Source organism: Motacilla alba, chromosome Z (genome assembly GCF_015832195.1).
Source record: "Motacilla alba alba isolate MOTALB_02 chromosome Z, Motacilla_alba_V1.0_pri, whole genome shotgun sequence".
In the NCBI taxonomy this organism is placed as follows: Eukaryota; Metazoa; Chordata; class Aves; order Passeriformes; family Motacillidae; genus Motacilla; species Motacilla alba.
The window spans coordinates 19,128,099-19,147,716 of record NC_052046.1 but is presented as its reverse complement, the minus strand read 5'-3'; the positions used below and the strand labels follow the sequence as shown (position 1 = coordinate 19,147,716).

At 41.8% G+C, this 19,618-nt stretch overlaps 1 protein-coding gene across 1 annotated transcript in view; it reads left to right on the top strand.

The window, feature by feature from the left end:
* Window positions 1-629: 629 nt before the first annotated feature.
* Window positions 630-19,618, top strand: part of ELOVL7 (ELOVL fatty acid elongase 7) — a 31,804-nt gene continuing 12,815 nt past the window's right edge. The window contains exon 1 of the mRNA XM_038125250.1: window positions 630-807. The gene's annotated coding sequence lies outside the window, so the exon portion shown is untranslated. The remainder of the gene's footprint in view (window positions 808-19,618) is intronic.

The window sequence follows — 19,618 nt, the reverse complement described above, 5'->3', positions numbered from 1 at the left end:
ACAAAGTTGTTCAGAAGCCCTCTCCAGGTTGGCCTTGAACACTGCCAGGGATGGGACATCCACAAGTTCTCTAGGCAACCTGTGCCAGTGCCTCAACACCCTCACAATGGAGAACTTATTCCTAATATCCAATCTAAACTTATACTTTTTCAATTTAAAGCCATTCCCCCTTGTCATATCACTACGTGCCATTTTTAAAAGTCCCTCCCCACCTTTCGCATAGTCCCGCTGAGGCACTAAAAGGTAGTATAAGATCTCCCTGAAGACTTCTCTTCAGGCTGAACAGCCCCAACTCCCTCTGCTTCTGCTCACAGGGGAAGCGCTCTAACTCTCGGATCGCACTTGCGGCCCTCTCTGATTCGCTCACGAAGATTCTTAACCCTTACCCCTGAGCCCCGGTCCGGGGAGAAGCGCGGGGCGGTCTGGGGCGGAGCGGGGCGGAGCGGGGCAGTGCGGGGGGCGGTCTGGGGCGGAGCGGGGCAGTGCGGGGGGCGGTCTGGGGCGGAGCGGGGCAGTGCGGGGGGCGGTCTGGGGCGGAGCGGGGCAGTGCGGGGGGCGGTCTGGGGCGGAGCGGGGCAGTGCGGGGGGGCGGTCTGGGGCGCTGCCGGGGCGGGGCGGGCGCTGCGGGCCGCCCCCTCCGCGCCCTCCTGCGGGCCCCGCGGTGCCGCCGCGCAGTTGCCGCCCGGCGGTGCGGAGACAGGTGGGGCGCGCTGCTGCCACGTGAGTGGATCCGGCGGGAGCGGGAAACCGGAGCGCGGGGCACCGCGGTGGTCTTCGGAACCGGAGCCTTCGGCGTTCTTCCGCAGGGTTTGTCCCGCGCTGGGGCGTGCAGGGCAGGGCTGGGCGGGACGGGTCTCGGGCTGCCTCCTGCTTACCTTCCTTTCAAACTCACTGCTTGCTCCCGCGTACCTCTTCTCTCTTCCGCAAACCCCTGCCTGTTCCGCGCTGAGCTTTTTTGCTTCCCCACCTTCGTTCTCTGGGTGCACCTGCACCCCTGGTCCCTCTCCCTGTCCGCACCCTCCTGTGCCGTACTTCCAGACTCTCAGGCAGTGCCCTGTGGTGCTTCCTCCTCCAACTCCAATGAGTGTACTTCACCCTGCAGTGCCTGGTCTCCAAGCTTTCTCACTGTGCCCTACACCGCACCGAGTCTATGCCCCTAAACCTTTCACGGCGTCTGACACTAAGCAGTACTTGTTCCTCCAAACCCTCTGGCTGTGCCCCACACCTCCGGTGCCCGTCTCAAGGACCTCTGGCTATGGCTCACATGAACAGAGCTCTCCTTCCTGTCATGAAGAACAAGTTACATCGTGGAGTGTGCATGTCCGTCCGTCCCCCCCCCCCCCCCCCCCCCCCCCCAATCGTAGCGTGTCCATGGCATCAGCGACCTTATTGTTGAAAAATGCTTTTTTCTTCCCACACTTTTTGCTCCCAAAGGGTGATCCCAGGCATCAAGAAACGGAGGTTTTGCTCTTCAAGGGTGAAGGTTGGAGACAGTCAGGGGAGAGGTGTGGCTCATGCGCTTAAGATGATGATATTAAAATGTAGGGCTGGAGGGGTGATGTCTAGCCAGGGGTTGTCTGGCAAGCTGGAAGGGTGGCTGTCTGGCTTGCTGCCTTCCTCGTCTTTGGAGACAGGTCACCTTTGCTGCCATGTGGGGCAGGTCTGTCCTTAAGGACTGACCACATAGGCAGTGAGGCCAGGAGCCTAGGAGGCAGGTCAGTGCCAGCTTTGGGGGGGGGCGGGTTGATGCGGCTACATTGGAGCAGCCTCTTAGACTTGACCTTTGCAACTGTAGATGTCATGTATATTGTTATAGGATTGTAAGTTTGTGGATACTTCATTTGCAAGTACATTTTGAATTGAAACTTTGGTTGGGTCTTGGGTTTTGCTGTCACCAAGATAAAATAGTGTGATGCTTGAAAAGTCGTAGTGAGGCAGCGAACCAGCTCTTACTGAATTTTTTTCACTTGCATAGGAAATCAAGGTATGTTAATTAAAGCTGTTCAGACAAACCAGAAAACTTACAGGCATGTATGGATACTCTCTTCCTTACTTCATTGTAATTCAGTTCTTCCCAGACCCATGTGTAGGTCTGTACTGAACACTACCATGTGGGAGAAGTTTCAACAAGTTTTTCTGGTTGTTGGGAGCAGCCTGGGAAGCTGCTGCCTGATTTATTCTGCTGCTCAACACTTGGGGTGCTGCCCGGAACGCGCTCAGGCTGCCTTGGAGCTGCCTCAGGTAGAGGTGGAATCATGGTGTATTGACATGGCATTAGGCAGTGTGGATGTACCCTGAAAATACCTCCCTGAGGAGTGGGAGCACTTGTTTATCTGAAGAAAATGTGCAAAGACCTAGGATTTGAAAACCTAGAGAAATACAGGCTTAAAGCGAGGCACAGGACGAGTTTGCCCAGAGAACATGTGAATGCCCCCTCCCTGAAAGGACCTGGGTTGAAGCTCTGAACAACCTGGTCTAGTGAAAGGTGTCCCTGGCCATGACAGAGGCTTGGAACTAGGTGGTCTTTCCAACCCAGGCCATTCTATGATTCTCTGAAATTCTTGCTAGGCAGCACCTCTGTTGAAAATATGGAGAATAATGCAACTTTATGGTATTTCAATGTAATGTGATCTTTCTATTAAGAACTTATTGGTAGAGCAAGACAGGTTCTGGTACAGGAAGCAATATTCATGGAATGTGTTGGGAAAGATGCCATAGCATTAGTCAAGTAATACAAGCCAAATAGGATTTAACTCATTACGAAGCTCATGAAATACTATGAAATGCCTATCAACTAGTGGCATATCGGTAAAAGAACTAATCGGGGCAGTTTTGTATCTTAACATGACTTGATGGCATTTGCCAAGTGTGCACCCCTTGCCTCTCTGTGCCTTTTCTGACTTTGTTTCTCTCTGCTGCAATAAACTGGCAATCTTTTTTTTTCCCCACCGTGGACTTCTGCTCTTCCTCTTGAAGCTGCTTCTGCACAGTGTGTCTGCGTTAATGCTTCCTCTGGCCTGCCCGTATCTGGTTGCCTAACACACAAATTTCTGGAGGTGTGGGCAGCTGCAGAGCGAGGCAGAGGCACAAGCCATGCATGGGATGGGCACAGGAGGCATGTGTGGGATGAGGGAAGTGGGAGAATGTCACCCCTGTGCCATGTTCAAGGGCAGGAGGTGGAAGGGAGCCAAGATCCCTTTATGGATCTTCATTAGCTGCTTGTGAAATCGTGTTTGTTGTACTGTGGATCTAGCTTGGCAGACTTCATGTGGCATCTCTCCCTGCCTGATGACTGCCTCAGCATGGCTGTCAGAAGCTGCTGCCCCATAATTTTCCTGGTGAAGGCTGGTGTGCTGAAATAAGATGGTTTAGCTACCAGTTATGGGCTTAGACAAACTGTGTTGTTTTGCCTGAAGTGGATCAAGGACAACTTGTAAAATATGGATAGAGCTATAGTATATAGGCAAATATGAATAGATGGGATGTTGACATCTTCAGTGGCACAGCATATTTTATACGAATAATGTTGTAGCCCAACACTCATATTCACTTCAGGCTAATGGTTGTTTGAAACTTTAAGCTGCTTCTCAAAGCCTGAGCAGCTGGAAAGGAAGAAATACTTGCTCCCCTCACTATTCCTCTGTCCCTCACTGTAGCTCTTCACTATTCTGGTTTTCTTTCATGAAGTCACTGCATGTGGCACATGGGCAGTGTTTTTATCAGTTTCTCGTTGCTCAAGTATGTATTAAATTCAAGAAATGGCAGACTTAGGTATGTTTTGTCTACTGCAGTTTATGGATTTTTAACTTCAAACAGCAGTTTTGGTGGGCTTGAGTACTTAAAGGGAAGTTGGTCTTTGCTTGAAAGCTGCGCTGGAAGCTTGAGTGGTTACTCTGCATTGTTCCACAGTGCTAGGGAGCAAGTCCCATGTGCTTGCCCTAGGACCTCACCACTACTGAGGCTCACTGCTGCATGTAAAGGGCAAATGCAGCCTAAAGGGTGGAAACAAAACCTTTTACTCCTCAAAAAATAGAAGATTATTAGAACAAAAGAATTAACAAAATAAGTAGTTAATTTTGTAAACTGATTGCACTTTTTTTAAACAGCTCAGTTTGAAGGGTACCTCTAAAGCTAGAGGGACATGCAGTAATTTAAGTGGCTGTTGTCACATTTCTAATTTGCCAAAAGTGTGGCAAAGTTGCCAGTGATATAGCAGTTAAGAATTTTTTCTATGTATATGACATTTAGTTGAAATCCAAAACATAAAAAGTTAAGTACATGAGTTTACACAGATGAGAGATGCCAGAACAACTCAGGTGTCTCTTATCTTTACTTGTCTTTGGTTTCAGTGTTTAATGCTGACTATTGATGTGGAAATATTGAGTAGTTAGCTGGTTTTGGTTTTGTTTTTTGGTCAGTTTTGTTTTTCTATTTTTAATGAATTCACAAAGTAAAATGCTTTCAATGTGTCTGTCAATATGTCTTTTTTTCCTTCTGCATGTTTTTTGTTATTTTTGTTTTGTCTGCTTATGATGGCTACACAAAGCAATTTATCACTGAAGATGTTGATTAGAAAACACCTATAAGTGGTTCATGAATGGAGTAATGTGAGATGAGTAAAGAGTTTAGAGAACCACAGATTTAAGTGTCTTTAAATGTTATCTTGGTTCTTGATGAGAGTCTGAGGAATTTAATTTCAGTAGCATTTAATTTCAAAATCCTGAGGTAGCACACAAATCTCTTAAAAACTACTTGTAAAACCTATCCAGCCCAAAGCAAACTCTGGCTTCCACCTGCAGAGAGACACAGATGTCACAAGGAGGACAAATACAGGTCTCAGTAAACTCTATGTATCATTTTATTTGCTAGGAGCAATGGTATTCAGATTGCCCTTTTTAAATGTGCCAGGGTAAAAGCAGCAAACACATGAACCCTTATCTCCACTCCGCTTGTGATACCTACTTAGGCTGATGCTGCAGTTTCACCAACATTTCTATTATTCCATATGCTTTTCTTTGCATGTGCTTCTTGTGTCACTTTTCTTTTGGGCTGGAGTATTTCTCAGTGAAAGCTGGTACTAAGAAGCACGGAGGAAACAGGTTGGGTTAAAAAATCTTTTTCTGTGGGGCTTGCTCTCCTGCGCTGGGTCTGTTTCCCAATCTGTTTTATTATTAAATGGTTGTTCCAGCAGAAGTCAAGGGTGACACAGGAGCAGGTATGAGTAATAGGGAGAGAGGTTGATTAAAATTACATTGCTACTATTAAAAGTGCTCTTATAATTGCAAACTTAACCTGTAAACAGCCAGACTTGCTCTGCTTGAGCAGGCTGTGCTCAAGAGAAGCTGCTTGTAGCAGCTTTATGAATTCCTACATGCTGCCTGCCTGTGTTTAATTGTATTGTGAATTCTTTGTAGTTTGGATTATGTTTTATATTGATATGGGCCTTGCACGTTGGGCTCTGTGCCTGGAACCTCTATTCAAAGACTTTTTTTTTTTTAAAGCAATGCCTCACTGAATGCATGTGAATGTGAACATAAGTTTGTCTAGTGCCCTGCAAAACCCTGTGCAAAGAAATAGGATGTACTGTGCAAAAAGCTGCTAAGTTTCAACAGGCGTCTCATGGGCTGGAATTCAAGAGAATGCTCCTATTCCAGTGATGGCATTCAGGGTTTATGGCTATGCCTGAAATAAAAATATAGCTTACTCTATTCCTTTTATTCTTTGTTTTCTAACAAAAGAAGGGACGACTCTTGCTGGACTCTGACTCACAAAGATCAGTTTGTTGATTTGGAAATAATTTGCATTGTATCGTCAGTCCTGAAATGACTTAAAGCCAAGTCACAAAAACCTGATTCAGTGGTTCTCTGTATGTTTTTAGAGTATGGGAATGGTTCACGTTGGTACTGTGTTCTTTCTTTCAGGAAAGTTGTGGCATTATGAATAGATGGAGATGGGCATGTGGAAATGTCTGTAGTGAGTTCAGAGAAGTAGTACCTGGCAAGGTTTCCTTTTGTACAGGTGAAAATTACTTGGATTCAGGTATATTGCAAGACAACAGTGCGTTTTACAGTATTTGCATTCTTGACATCCACAACAATCCCTTTTGTATTTGTTTAAATGTACAGTTGGAAAAATCTAGATTAAATACATTCTTTATCATTTTGTAGTCAGAGTTCTAGCTTGTTTGTTTAGTGCTGGAGAAAAAAATTCACTTTTTAGTCTGTAACTTTACAGAAGGGGTGTGACAAACTTAATGAAATTATTATTGCTATTATTATTATTATTATTATTATTATTATTATTATTATTATTATTATTACTACTACTACTACTACTACTACTTTGGAAGTGCCCTGTCCCTCTTTGTCTCTTTTGAATGAGAATTTGTAGAATATATGGTTGATCAAAGCCAAGAGGATAATGAAGAAAACTCAAATGTTCACTGTCAACATTGAAATGAAACCTTTCATAAAACTACTTGTAAGGTGCACTTCTCAAAAGCCTTGTTACAGTCACTCTCATTATTTCCGCTGTGCTGACAACATTGTTTCTGCAGCACCTGTTGTTCTGTAATGAGTCCGGTTGTTAAGGAGTTTGCTTAAGTTTGTTTTACATAAAAAAGGAAAAAACTTTGAGACAAGACTGTAAATAGCCTCATGCCATAGCTCTTAGATGTTTTAGAAGTTTAGTCAGTTTAACATCTAACTAGGAGCATGGCAGATTTTAGAAAGAGAGGAGGGAATGTGAAATACATGTGGCATTAGAATACTCTGTGCCTCTCTTCAACTAGTCCTTTAATAACTGCTTGAAATCTAAAAGAGTGAAGTACTCTCCATCTGAATTTCAGATTATCCTGAAACAGCTTTTTGTAAACTGGAGTGATCCACTTCATCAGTTAGGGAAGCTTATCAGAAAGTTGTAGAGAAAATGTTCCTGAACATGGACTGGACCATGCTGAGTTCTGGTTTGCTCTGAAATTTTTCCCAGTTTTGAAATGAGGTTGCTATGTTATTTTAAAACTGAACATCTCATGTACCCCATTTGAACTACATTTAAAAGTATGGAATGGAAAATTGCCTCTGGAGGTGTGGAAATTGTGCAATCTGGTGTTCTTGCTTTTATCCTGTAGAGACTTTATGCATGTTGTTGTAAAATGTGTTATTTCATCAGTTGCTTTCATCCAAGGTGCTGAAGCATCAGACAGAACTTGATGGAATCTAGAAAGACTTTTGTGATAAGTGAGGGAGTCACTTTTACAGACCATGAAATTATATGAACTTGGCTCATTCTTTGAGATGACTGCAGTGGGAAGAGATCCAGTCTTCCTTTCCAGTCAGTGGGATGGCATCACGCTTTTTGGATATGGTCAGCTGGATGAACCTGCACCTGAATAATGTATTTATAAGACAAAGAATATGTGTGAAAGCAAATTGTTTGGTTTAAGTGTGAGCAATAGAGCCATCGTGAAGTGAGGCAGAAGAGTAGAAGCAAACAAGGTTTGCTTTCATGATGAGGGCTACGGTGTTGCTTTAGGTTCAGAAAGGGGGCTGTGGCGTCCTAGTTTTGCTTATTAACTGGAATATTGAACCAGCACAAAACACTTTGGTTTTGCTTACAGCTTTGCTGTGTTAAGTGGTAGAAGACATGCCCCTTTTTCTCTGGGGACTGAGAACTTTATACAGAGAGTGAACCAAACCCACTGACTGACCTCTTCTGCAAGGCATTGAGCCAAGCCTGTATGTCAAAAATACTAAGACTATTTTTGATAACTTAAATGCATAGCTATACATTAGTCTAATTTTCTTTTGTATTGGAGACAGTCCAGTTTTGTTCTGTTTTACTGCTGTAGCATGCTGAGTAGACTGTTAGACACTTGTCTGTTTCTAGTATACTGGTGTTTTAAAGGAACATTAGTATTAGGCTGAGTACTCTGTTGCTTGCCAAGCTTTTTTGTTGGAAATATTATTGTCTCCTGTGTTATTCTGATGTTGCACATCCATTGTCTAATGCATTTTGTTGATGGGATCTCTTTTTTTTTTTAAGCTATTTATATTTGGCAATCTTTCAGGATCGAAAAGAGGACAAAAAATTTGTCTTGCCCAGACATAGCTGGTTCATCCCTCTATGCTGTCTGGATGAACTGTTGTATTTTAAACTGCAGAGATGTCTTGTGGTCCTGCGTGGTCTCCAAGTGGTTGGAGAGATGGTAGAAAGTACTTTTACCATCTTTATGGTAAAAGTACTTTACAGTACTTACCACTACTGTGGTAGGGGAAAATAGTGATAGAAGATTGAAAAATCCTTACATATCTGTGTTTAAACTTGCGCATGGACGTGTTGTTTGATTCTGCTTCTCTGTGAAGTTACTGTTTGGTGTTCCAGGCTGATTTAAAAAAGCTGAGTTACAAACTCATGGCCTGCACAGTGCTGCTTTTTGTGCTGTTCTTGAGCTTCCAGGAAGTGCAAAATAATGAAGACTTTTAGAAATCCCTATTAGCAAAGGAACTATGGTCTAGATAACTAGATCTGGAGCAGAAGTATGCTTTCACAGCTGTGTATTGTCATTAATGTATCTTTGCCTATAATATCAACCTCTATTTTGCATTTTGTTCTGCAAACTCTTGCATATTGATTTCTTGGAATTTGAATGAAAAAGTTATATATTTTTAAAGTTGAAATTTCGTAACAAGATCTGGTTTTAAAAATCTTGTTATATACTTTGCTGATCAAGGCAGTTAATGTTCTTAGGTAATGGATGATTTTGCTTTCATGCAAAAAAAAGTTGTTGAAGTTAGCCTGTCTTCTGAATACTGTCCATACAACATTGTGTTGCCCACACAGCCTTTTTCTTTAGTTTCTGTAGGCCTTTGCCTGCTCTGGGTCCCTGTGTCTGGATGTTTCCTCACTTTAATTCTTAAAGGCAACCATGAATATTCGTATTCCATACTGTTTCTTGAGTTCTGACCTCCAAGTCTGTCGCAAGAACCCTTTGAAGGTCCTTAGAAGGCTATCTGCATAGCAACTGGAAAAGAGTATTTCTGGAACTGCTGCTAGCACTATGTGAGAGCAAAGGTGCTCCCATTCTTGTGTTCACCCCATGTGCCCAAGCTGTCAAACTGGATCTGCCTCCAACGGGTGAGTCATCTCAAAAGGAAAAGGTACTGGGGAAAGTCATCAGGCAAGTAGTGTAAGCAACATGCAAGATGGCTAGAGTGGTACCCAAAAGCTTACTCAAATTTTGAATATAATCAAATGGGGGTTTATAATGTACTAATTTCCATGCGTTCATCTCTGGATTCAAAATATAATCACAATGCAAGTGGTTTTGACTTCAGGATGAGCCTGTGGGGTAATTTCCTCCAGTTATTCTTAAACTTCAGATGCCTTTTTGCTGTCCATTTCCATTCTCCACCTCATTGTGATTCCTCCACTGAGTATGGGGTATAATAGAAACATCTGGCTTTTCCGTTTCAGAAACTTGTAGTTCACTTTTTCCCTTCCACAGTAACTTTGGTCAGGTGTAAGTATAAGCTAATTACCTATTTTTTTTTTTTTAAGTGGAGGTCTTCTTTGGGATGCAGAAATAAAAATGGAGTGCCAGGAGAAATTGAGTTTACTGCTCTATTTAGTTGTTCTGACTAAGAGGCCTGTGTCTCCAAACAGTGGTATAATGTGCCTTCATGGGTTGCCTGATACTAGTACTCATGAGTGTGTTTCATAGTGATTAACCAAACCTTCATCATGCTGAAGAATGTTAATTTAAACAACAACAACCTAAGTCCTGTATACCTCCCTGCATATCCCTCAGTGATTTGAAACTTCTAGCTGCAGCTGTATAAATTACCAGCCCTGGACTGCAAGGATTTAGGATGTGGCAGTGTAGTTGCTTCCTGGAGTGCTCCAAAAAGTACATGTGCCAAGACTGGACGTGGAAGCAGCAGCTTTTTAATGATACTGTCAGCATGCTTTCTTGGGTAGGAGGAGTGTTCTGAGACCTTAGTTTAAAAAGCACTTAGGATGTTTCCTTTAAAGTGGCTTTTGTCACCCCAAAGTTCTGCTGTCACCTGTCACTGTGCCGCTGCTGCCCACGTCACACTTCCCCAAGTTCACCTTGCACTGTGTGGGTCACTGCCAAAGGTGCCAGAACAGCTGGTTCCCGTGCTCTTGGAAGAGTCTCCCAGGGAGGGTGCAGTTGCTGATGTTTACAATGCTCAGCAGCATGTCCACTATGGTGCATGGAAGCTTAAAAAGAGGGGGGAGGGAAGGGAGGGTGTCAGTTCTAGGTCAGCTGCCTTTAAAATTTATGCCTGCCTACTGCAATGCAAGCAAAATAGGAGCAGAAGGAATGCATTATTTTGCTGCCAAGGATATCGGCCCAGGACCCAGAGGGTGGGTAGGTTGAGCAAGTGCAAGGCAGTGGGAAACAATGGTAAAGCAAATTAGCTCACGTCAGCATGGGAGAGTGGTGTGGGAGCAGTTCAACTACTGTAAATTGCTGCATTAGAGGGTGTACAAAATAGTGTGTTGCAACTCTGCACGGGTGTTATCAGTGTTACTACTTACTAATATTCTGAATCCAGCAAGGTTAGAGCTGGTGCAATAAAAATTCCATAAAATGACATTGATTTTGCAATGTTGTTTTGCCATGGCAACTACAGTGACAAGAGCTGAGTGTATGCTATACACAAGATATAACTGTGGAAAAACATCTCTTCCTTTAATAATTATGAATATTTTTCACTTTAGTTGCTTACCTCTTCTTTCTTAAGGTGAATATTGTGTTCTTAAGGTATTAATTTACTTTTTTTTCCATTTCCTCTTCCTATAAAACTTTTCTGATGTATTTTTGCATTACAAAGACAGCTCCATCTACCTGTCTTTGTCTACTGCAAGTGAAAATTATGGTCTAATTTTTTTCCCCCTAGTGCTGAATACCAACTGGTACATTGCCATTGATTACTTGGTTATGACGTGTGTTTGGAAATAAAAAGGCTTGTCTGCTTTTTTTTTTTCCCATTGGCATTGGCTAGGTTAGCAAGACAATACCTATGTAACAAGTCCTGTTCCCTTTTTTTGTAAGGAATCTTCTCTGGAGGCTGAAGTCTAGCTCTGCTTTTCTGTTTCTGTTGAGCTTCCATGGAGTGACCCCCACTGTGACTTTTTAATGACAATTTATGTTGTTGTTCTACTGAGAGGTGGATAAACACAAACCAAGTCCTTGGTAGAAAACTGCTTCTATTGTGATTAATTCAATGTATGAGAACCTTATATTCAGTTAACTCTTATACATTAACTCTTAATTGTAAATTACGGTAGACGATATGGTGGAGCCAACTCAGTGACTCAGCTTGCTGCTAAGAGAAGGGGACAGTCTCAGACATTAGACGTCTTTGATCCCTTTCATTCAAAGTATTTAGTTGGCGCTTGCACTCCCTCTCTCTTTTTAGAGCTTAATTGTAAACTGAGTATTAAAAATGTGCTTCCTAGGCTACTTAAAAAACCCAGTCTGTGTTATCTTTTGCAGTGCAGGCAAATAGCAGTCCTTACCCTTCTAGTTCAGTACAGAGCTCTATATTCTGTTTTGCTTGGTTACTAATGATGTGTATACACTTTAGAAACACCACAGCTGTAAATAATTCTTATATATCCTTATCAGAACTGTCTCTACTATAGCTGTTTGTAGAGGAAAAACAAACAGAATGGAAAAGAGCACTGTATGTTAGGAAGATGTTGGCTTGTAGATGAATGAGCAGGGAGCACAGGGGGTATGAGTTAGCATGATTGTGCAGCATGGCTGAAAATAATAGATTGTGTTACTGCTTTCTAGCCTTTAGTTCATGTTTTGTGAAAGTCTGCTTAAAATGACCTAAAGCTTAGTTGATCTGGTCTTTCAAGTAAATCTGAAATGCTGCTTTCCTAGTTGCACAATACGGTAAGGAGGAAACAGGAGAGTCTAAATCCTTTGGGAAAAGAGGATATTAGCCTGGATATGGCCCAGTTACTAAATCAATGCATTACCAGAGGCCTTTGATAAGAGTAATGATATACCATTATCTAATGGAAGTGAGGTTGCATTAACAACCTTATTTTGACTTCTAAGTGAAAGTTGTCGTGCTGTGTGTGCCTCAGGAGTCACTGTGTATGCAGGTCTAGGTGACATTGTGAGCTAGAATGTGACACAGGGTGTCACTGATCTAGAATCAAACTCAAAGGAGCCAAGTGTAAGTTGTGCACTGGGGCACCAAGGAGAAGAGCTTCTATTCTAAGCTCTATGAGGAGCCACTCACTGCAGCAGAGTAGGTAGGTGAGACTAGTTGGCTGAAGGATGGCTGACATTTAAATGCTCAGTGAAGAGCTTTTGTTAAAGGCTGGGGACCACTGAAAACAAGTTGAAATCTTAGGAGCTTTACTCCTGCTAATGTTGTTGTTTTGTTTTTTTTTTCTCTGAAACATTGGAAGTACGGGGGAGAAAATTGGTGAAGATACAGTGATGTCCGTGGTGCTCAAGTCCTAAGTGAAACTGAGAACTTTTTCAGGGATGTGCCCAGAGTCTCATACTTGATTTAACCTGATAAGTAGATTCAGACTTGCAAAGAAACTTCCTTCCAGGCTATGTCTGCAAGAAGTATTTAGACTTGATAAATCTTTCAATTGATGAAGAAGATTAGTCCCTAGGATCATTTCACATGCATCCCTGGAACCTCAGGTGATACGTTTAAGATATTTAAGATACTGGTGATGACAGGTCTTTTCCTGCCTTACTGTAGCACCATGTAATTTTTGTGGTTTCACATCTCATCTTGTAGAGTGTCCCTGGTGGACAGTGTGATGACTTTTTGAGGTGGAGCATGTGAAGTGTTTGACTAGCCATCTAGTACAGGATTGTCTGTGAGTAGGTGGGACTGGATGATGATGTGGCCTCCCTACATGACTTCATTATCAGCCTAAAGGGATCTATGACAGGGCTGTTATTCCCACTTTTCTCCCTTTCTGTGGCATTTCAGTTTGTGAGTTTTAATGTTTCCTTTGCACAAGCCAGTTCAGCCTTTCAAGTCTGAGTAGACTGAGAAATAATAACTTTTTTTCTTTCTCAAAGCCTAGGCTTTAATTTGGTTTGGTGAACTGCTGTGGCTTATCTTGGAGCTGCCTGGAGCAGACCCACTGGCAGTGATGCTAAGGGACTGGACTGCACAGGGGGCCTTCCTCAGACACTGGTCATTGTTCAGTGTAGGTGATTCAGGAGAGTGACTGTGTAATTCTGGCTGGGAGCTGGGTACAAAGCAGGGCTATACTCCTGAAATTGTTCCCATAAGAAGGGGATTTTCCATGCCTGTTGTTACTGTACAGCTTTGCCATGAAGTCTTCAGTATCTGTTCTTTTAACAATTTATAGAGAGGTCTGGAAACAAATACAAACTGGTCTTTATTTTACACAGCAGCAGAGTGGGAAATCCATTGGACAGACAAAAAAACAGTGTGAAGTGTGGTTGAAATGAAACCTGTTTCCACTAGTTGTGCTACCTAGAGTTCTTTAGTCACATAGGTGAATAACAGATCTGATGCTAGTTTAAAAAGAGAAGGATGAAATAAAGAGGTGCTATGTAAAAAATTCAGTAAGGGTGACTACACAACATAAGCATTAGATATCTTATTGAATAGTTCCAATGAGGAATTTTAGAAGATTTCTAGTAAAGTTTCTAAGCCTCAGTAATCTGTTTTTAGGATGTCCACTGTCATCTAGCAGGGGCAGTGTTTATAAGCAATATTATCAAAGAGAAAAAAGCCATCTAATTTTAAGCAGGATGTAGCGAACTTGCATGTGAGATCAGTCTCTCACAAACTGGGCTGGAAGGTTGAGAGAAGACATGAAAATGGAAAAGGTGATAGAAACTTTTCTCAGCAAAATCCATAACAACAGGTGACACCCAGCTAAAGTTTAAAACTTTGTTGCAGAACATGGGTGAGTAATCTGTGTAATATAATAGGCAGTTTGTAGTTGCTTGCCATGTGACATAAGGGAGTAATGTAGTTAAAATAACTGCAATTATGTAACACGGAGCCTTGGGAAATAGGAAGGGCAGAGCTGGTATTTCCCAGGTAAATCTTAAGATACCATCTGTGAAACGTCCTAATTTAATTACCTTCTGAACTTCAAGAGCAGAATTAACAACAGTATACAAAGTGATTCTGAAACATGAAAGTTTCATAATTGTGCCTGAATATGTAAGCCAGTATTACTGCTATTTCTTAAGCCATAATTTTGAAATCAGACCTGCATGTGTCAATGTTGCTGTAGGCTCTCCCCCTCTTCCAGTGGGGTCTGCAGGGTGGATGATCCTCCAGTCATCACTGTCTTACTGGGCCAGGTGTGATAATCCAGAAGCTTTGTTTTTGAGACCCATCCTGGGTGGAAATTAGACCACTGAATTCTGCCCTGGGTTGTCATAATCTCCAGACATTTTCTAAAGGATCACTGTAAAAGTATCTTGTCTGTCTTTTTAATAATAAGCTTTTCTCTCTAATGTGTATTTTTAATGTTAAGTGTTTCAAGTTCATGCAGAATTAAAAATTGGTGTTTTGCGGGACAGAGCTTATATTAGATTGTTTCATTCTGGGGTTTTTTGGGGTTTTTTTGTGTATTTTTTGTGACGTTCTTATATGTGCTTATTTTGTTTAGTAGCCATTAACATAAAATAATTTTTGTAAAATTGCTATTTAAAAGAAAATGTTGATATCTATTTTATTATTTAAAAACTGTGTAGGGGGAATAAATGAGCACAAAGAATGGCAAATATCTTTCATGTGGGTTAACCAAAGGAATGTGAGAAACTTCTTGTTGTCATTTAAAAATTAGGAATATTTGAGGCATACTAGTAATTTCCATTACAAAAATCACTAATACTTTTGTGAGCTAAGTGAACTTGAGCACTTCCAACAGTTTGTTTCCTTACCACTTCTCATTGTCAGACCTTCTCATATGGTTTGCTGTAGTATTTGTGGCATTTTTGTTGGTGTAAACAGTCTTTTCTGCCCTTGTCTCTCCAGTAAAGGTAATGGTCCAACTTGGAACTAGTTCTGCTAAGCTGTATGCCTTAACTCAGCTGCAGTTAGTGGGCTCTTCCAGCTGTCTGCTGAGCTGCAAGCAACCAGAGCACAGCAGATTACTTTGCTCTTTAACACAAACCTTCTCCTCCTTTGCCTCACTTATATCTGCTTTTCTTACAGTGGTGGAGGCACATTTGTTTAAAGATATCTTCAGAAATTATGCTGCTACACTGACTTGAACTTAGGTACACAGTATTATTTCCATTGACAAAAAGAAAAGTGGTGCTTATTTTTTTGAAGAGCTGAATATCTTGCATATGTTTTTTAGGTGATTTTGAAAGTTGTTTTCCAATTGCATGTGTTTGAAAGGACTGTCTCTGTTATTTAGAACTTTTCAAGCTGGCCAGACTTCTTATATGACTGTATTTTTGAATTTATGTAAATTGTTTGCTATATATTGTTTAAAATGACCCAATTTTGAAAATGAGTCTGCTTCTGTTACCTGATTTTGAGAGTTTGTTTGCTACGAACTGCACAATCTATTGTGCATTTTAATGGCATTTTTAAATTTTGATATGAGCAGAAAAGGGAAGATTGGAAATAAAAGTGCTGATGTACTTATTCTGTAAGTACATTAGCAGGCAGGTAAACCAAATGTATGTTTTCCTGACTGAACTAGGGCTGTACAAATGCATAACAGGCAGATGAGTTTATAGTGTGAAGAACTAAAACTGTGTATTTAACAAATGGCTATCTCTGGCCCCAACTCTTTGACCCCTTAGGTGAACTCTTTCCAATCTCTTAGAAGATAATTTCTGTAGTCTACTGCCAAACGTTTTGGGAGATTGCATTATGGTCAAAGCATTATCAGTTTACTTCTTAACAACAGTTGTACTATTAAAAAACAGTCTTTCAGAAATGGTTTGGTTTCTTTGGTGAAGCATTAGTTGTTTCTCTTGTGTTTAGGTATATGATTTCCTTTTTTTTTCACTCTTCCATTAAAAAAGCAGGCCTTGATCATATTATTTTCCAGTGTGTAGTAAGTGTAACAAGGTAAGACAAAAATATTTTTCATGCTGCCATTAACTCTTCTTTTGTAGGTGGTTAACAAAAAATTATCCTGAGAACCTAACATTAGCATAAACTATTGTTCACAGAAGTGGATTTGTGAAGGAAAATTGGGTAGCTGGGTAAGAAAATAGGTAGAATTGTAAAACAGATTGAAAGTGAAACAGTAATGTCATATATAAAAGTTGGTTTTAAATAAACCTTTTAACTGTAGGGAAGTTCTGAACAACACTGTCTTTCTTGCAGACATTATTTCTTAAAGTAATTTGAGTTAACTTACTGTATTTTGCTTAGCTTTAGATTCAGATTCAGATCAGTCACTATTGAGTAGTGAGGCTGGGGCTGCTTTCTGTGTAAGTCCTTCTCTCAAGCTACTGAACTCCAGCATTACTGAACTCCAGAAACTTTCAGAAGAAGTTTGCTAACTGTGGTGGAGTTGTTTCTTGCTTGGCTATGAACAGAAAAGAAATCTTGAAGGCTGAGAGCCTCTGCTCTCTAAACTTTTGAGGACTTTTAAAGGAAGAGGAGCTGTGAGTGCTGGGGTCAGGAGAGCTGGGACAAATCCCTCACCATCGGTATGGCAAAGGCCAGTTTCACTATTTTCATCATTTGCCTTTCTACTACAACTAAAAGAAATACATTGGAAATAGTTGGATTCCAGATAAAAGTCTTGCATTTGGCCTCAATGCCTAGCAGGTATAAGAGTTGCATTTAAACACTGACAGCACATTTGTCTGACTTCTGTTGCAAAAACTAAAGTGGAGGAGTCAAGTGGGTAAATGTAAAGAATTGTCTATTTGTTCAAGTGGGTAAATGTAAAAAATTGTCCATTTGTGAGTTTGCACTTGTTGAATGACAACTGTAAGAGGGTGTCATAACCAACACTCTAAGCCCATTGTAGTGGGTTGACCCTGTCTGGGTGTCAGATGCCCTCCAAAGCCCTCCAAAGCAAATCTCACTCCCCTTCACAGCTGGACAGGAGAGAAATAATACAACAAAGGGTTCATGGGATTGGGAAAGATCACTCACCAAATACCATCACAGGCAGAACAGACTTGAATTAAAGGTAATAATTGAATTTATTACTAATTAAATCAGAGACAATGAGAAGTAAAATGAGACCTGAAAATACCTTCCCCCCCACCCCTCCATCCTTCCCAGCTCTGCCTTCTCCCGCTAGAGTGGTGCAGGGAGATGGGGAGTGGGGGTTGTGGTCAATTCATCACATATCCCTGCCACTGCTCAGGGAGAGGAGTCCATCCCCTGCTCCAGCAGGTAGTCTCCCCCATGGGAGAACTTTTCCAGAACTTCTCTGTGAAGTTCTCCGGTGTGAGTCCATCCCATGGGCAACAGTTCTCCATGAACTGCTGCAATGTCAGTCACTCTTCTATGGGGTGCAGTACTTCAGCCACAGCCTGCTCCAGTGTGGCCTTCCCTCTCCATGGGTTCACAGCCTCCTCTCAGGCATCCATCTGCTCTGGCCTGGGTCTCCTCCAGGGGCTGCAGGTGGATCTCTGCATCCCCAGGGCCCTCCATGGGCTGCAGGGCCACAGCTGCCTCACCATGTCTGCACCACGGACTGCAGAGGAACCTCAGCTCTGGCCCCTGAAGCACCTCCTGCCCTTCCTTCTGTGCTGACTTGGGTGTCTGTGGGGCTGTTCCTCTCACATGTTTTCACTCTGCTCTCCTCTGGTGGCAGTTACAACTGCATAAACATTGGGTGTTTTTTTTCTTCTTCTTCCATCTGTTATCACAGGAGCATTACTACCTTTTTGAATTCCTTATCGGCCCAGCCTTAGCCAGTGGCACATACATTTTTGAAGCCACCAGAGACTGGCTGTGCTGGACACTGAGGAAGCTTCTCACAGAAGCCACGCTGTAGCCCCCCGCACCACCAAAGCTTGGCTATGCAACAAAATACACTGATACTATATGGCACTTTATTTAGTGCCAGAATCTACATTGAATTTTCTGGATTTTAAAGAGCATGTTTTGAAGCAGATTTCTTGTTTAGCTTTAGTATTGGGTCAGCATGTTGCGCTAGCCAGTTTGAGTTCTGGTAATGCGAGGGTGGGAAAACTGAGTGGCAGTGAAATCAGGAAGCTCATTTTCTCACCAAAGAACCAGTTAAATATAATATGATTATTTGTACTCAGTGATTATATTTGTTGAAAAATTGAGCCATGCTCTGTTGCAAGATTTCTGTGGCCTTTGGCAGAACTCTGTTACAACCACTGCATGAAGTACTTTCAGTTTGCCATGCCTTTTCTCTTGACAGACTGTTCTCATGTGTCTGAAACTGAAAGAATACTGGATTAAAAGGATAATTTATTGTAATCGGTCTAACAATTTAATACAATAGTTATTTATAAAGTAAACATTTTTAATGGTTCCTCCTCAGCACCAGTTATGGCTGAATTGCTTGGCTGTCACAGTTGAGCACTCTGAAGTACCTGGTGTTCAGGACAGGGTTGGATTTATGTGTGTTTGATATCATCCACAGTTGACTTATGAAGCAAGGTGACAATAATATTTATAATTTGCCTCTAACCATAAAATGCTTTCTGTCATCTGATTGCTAGTATCAAACGCAAGAGCGCTCCTCATGTTTCCATTGGTAAAGAAAGAGGATGCCTCCCACTTCTTGTTTTGTCAGCACCTTTATCAGCATAGAGTGCTGAAGCAAATATTGCAATATGAGTAAAGGATGCATGAAAATGGTCAGCGTGAAGGTAGTGACATTGAATTGGGCAATGCTGATGCTGGAGGATGACATTTCTAGAAAATGTTAACTTAAAAGAGACTTGCAGAGGGAATATTTTCCAAACCTGAAGTTGCTGGTGGTTTCAGATATTCAGAGACACAGGACAGAAGTGCAACCAAGAAAACAAGTGGGCAGCAAAATGAGAGTGGAGATGAAGTAGATCAGTTGAACTCTAATGGAGGCAGGCTTGTCTGTGTTGCATCTTGCAATGAAGGGTGAGTGTAGGGGCTAAAAATTCCCGTGAAATGGCAGCGAACAGGATGTACTTGTACAAGTGGAAATAAGGGTGAAATTGTTTTTCTGGACTGTTAAGGTGAAGATAAATGAGAAGATGATAGTGGGGAGATCTGAGGACAGAAGTGCATTACCATCATGAGGGAAGAAATGGCTCTCTCAACCTGCAGCTGGCTTAGCTGGAGGACATGCAGAAGGGCTGCCAGAGGAAGGGAGCTGGTTATCACAGTGTTCTGCAGCTGAAATAATAAATAAATACTACTAATAAAGGTGAATACAGTGTGAAGATTGTGCAGAGGTATTGAGAGAATTCATATGATTAAGTGAGACATTGAGTGGGTATGAGAAAAACACCATCAAACATGCTGGGATTTTTAAAAGGTATTTTCTAGAGGAAATGAGGCAACGGAAGGGCTGATGAGTGCTTGATTGTGGAGCAAAAATCAGTATTCATATAAGAATACTTCTATGAAAAGTTTTACATAAGTAGGAGGTACTGCATGCAAAG